Genomic DNA, 2,401 nt, shown 5'->3' with positions numbered 1-2,401 from the left:
GGGGGCTCTGACCCTGTATCCCATAGCAGAAGCAGGACTAGGTGGTTTTGGGCTGGGTTTTGGGGTGTTTAGGGTTGTTTTTGTCCTGTTTTTGTTCTGTTTTGATGCTCTGACCCTGTATCCCATCCCTGGATAAGGAAGTTTTGGACTGTTTTGGGTCTCTTTTGGTGGGTTTTGAGTGTTTTTGGCCTGTTTTGGGTCTGTTTGGGGGCTCTGACCCTGTATCCCATAGGAGAAGCAAGACAAGGTGATTTTGGTGTGGTTTTGGCCTGTTTTGGAGTTTGCTATGTGTGTTTTGGGCTGTTTTTTTGCCTGGTTTTTGTCATGTTTTGTGGCTGTTTTGGGTCTGTTTTGTGGCTCTGACCCCGTATCCACAGGAGAAGCAGGACAGGTGGTTTTGGGGTGTTTTGGGGCTGGTTTTAGAATCATAGAATCATAGAATAGTTAGGGTTTGAAAGAACCTTAAGATCATCCAGTTCCAACCCCCCTGCCATGGGCAGGGACACCTCACATTAAACCATGGCACCCAAGGCCTCGTCCAACCTGGTCTTGAACACTGCCAGGGATGGAGCATTCACAACCTCCCTGGACAACCCATTCCAGTGCCTCACCACCCTCACAGGAAAGAATTTCCTCCTTAGATCCAATCTAAACTTCCCCTGTTTCAGTTTTAACCCGTTACCCCTTGTCCTTTCACTACAGTCCCTAATGAAGAGTCCCTCCCCAGCATCCCTATAGGCCCCCTTCAGATACTGGAAGGCTGCTATGAGGTCTCCACGCAGCCTTCTCTTCTCCAGGCTGAACAGCCCCAACTTCCTCAGCCTGTCTTCATACAGGAGGTGCTCCAGTCCCCTGATCATCCTCATGGCCTCCTCTGGACCTGTTCCAACAGTTCCATGTCCTTTTTATGTTGAGGACACCAGAACTGCACACAATGCTCCAGGTGAGGTCTCACCAGAGCAGAGCAGAGGGGCAGGATCACCTCCTTCGACCTGCTGGTCACGCTCCTTTTGATGCAGCCCAGGATACGGTTGGCTTTGTGGGCTGCAAGCGCACACTGAAGCTGGCTCATGTTCATTTTCTCATCAACCAACACCCCCAGGTCCTTCTCCGCAGGGCTGCTCTGAATCTCTTCTCTGCCCAACCCGTAGCTGTGCCTGGGATTGCTCCGACCCAGGTGTAGGACCTTGCACTTGGCATGGTTAAACTCCATGAGGTTGGCATCAGCCCACCTCACAAGCGTGTCGAGGTCCCTCTGGATGGCATTCCTTCCCTCCAGGGTATCAACCCAACCACACAGCTCGGTGTCATCGGCAAACTTGCTGAGGGCGCACTCAATCCCACTGTCCATGGCAGTGACAAAGATGTTGAACAAGACCGGTCCCGACACCGATCCCTGAGGGACGCCACTCATTACTGGTCTCCAGCCGGACACTGACCCATTGACCACAACTCTTTGTGTGCGGCCATCCAGCCAGTTCTTTATCCACCCAGTGGTCCGTCCATCAAATTGATGTCTCTCCAATTTAAGAGACAAGGATGTCGTGTGGGACGGTGTCGAACGCTTTGCACAAGTCCAGGTAGATGACATCAACTGCTCTACCCCTGTCCATCAGTTCTGTAGCCCCATCATAGAAGCCAACCAAATTGGTCAGGCAGGATTTCCCCTCAGTGAAGCCCTGCTGGCTGTCACCAAGCACCTTGTTGACTTTCATGTGCCTTAGCATGCCTTCCAGGAGAATCTGCTCCAAGATGTTGCCAGGCTCAGGGGTGAGACTGACTGCTCTGTAATTCCCCGGGTCATCCATTTTCCCCTTCTTGAAAATGGGGGTTATATTTCCCTTTTCCCAGTCATCGGGAACTTCACCTGACTGCCATGATTTCTCAAATACGATGGCCAGCGGCTTCACAACTTCATTCTCCAGCTCCTTCAGGACCCGCGGATGGATCTCATCAGGACCCACGGACTTGTGCACGTTCAGATTTTTAGGATGGTCTCAAACCAGTTCCTCTCCTACAGTGGGCGCAAGGTCTTCATTCTCACAGTCCCTGCGTCTGCCTTCCAAGACTCGGGTGGTGCGGTCAGAGCCTTGGCCAGTGAAGACTGAGGCAAAGAAGTCATTCAGAACCTCAGCCTGCTCCAAATCCTGTGTAGCCAGTTCTCCTGAGAGCTTCCTGAGTCTGTTTTTTATTTGCTACGTACCTGAAGAATTCCTTCCAGTTTTCCTTAACTTCCCTAGCCTATTTTAATTCTAACTGGGCCTCAGCTTTTCTAACCTGGTCCCTAGCTTCCTGGACAAATTGTTCCTCAGCTCCATCTAAACCTCCTCTGGTGCAGCTTGAGGCCATCTCCTCTTGTCCCATCCCTTTTTCCTTGGGAGCAGAGCCCAGCCCCTCTTGG

This window comes from Pezoporus flaviventris, unplaced genomic scaffold (genome assembly GCF_033815535.1).
Source record: "Pezoporus flaviventris isolate CSIRO_AGI_PZ_B2104156 unplaced genomic scaffold, CSIRO_AGI_Pfla_v1 ptg000540l, whole genome shotgun sequence".
NCBI classification, from domain to species: domain Eukaryota; kingdom Metazoa; phylum Chordata; class Aves; order Psittaciformes; family Psittacidae; genus Pezoporus; species Pezoporus flaviventris.
Note: the sequence above shows the minus strand (reverse complement) of the source record.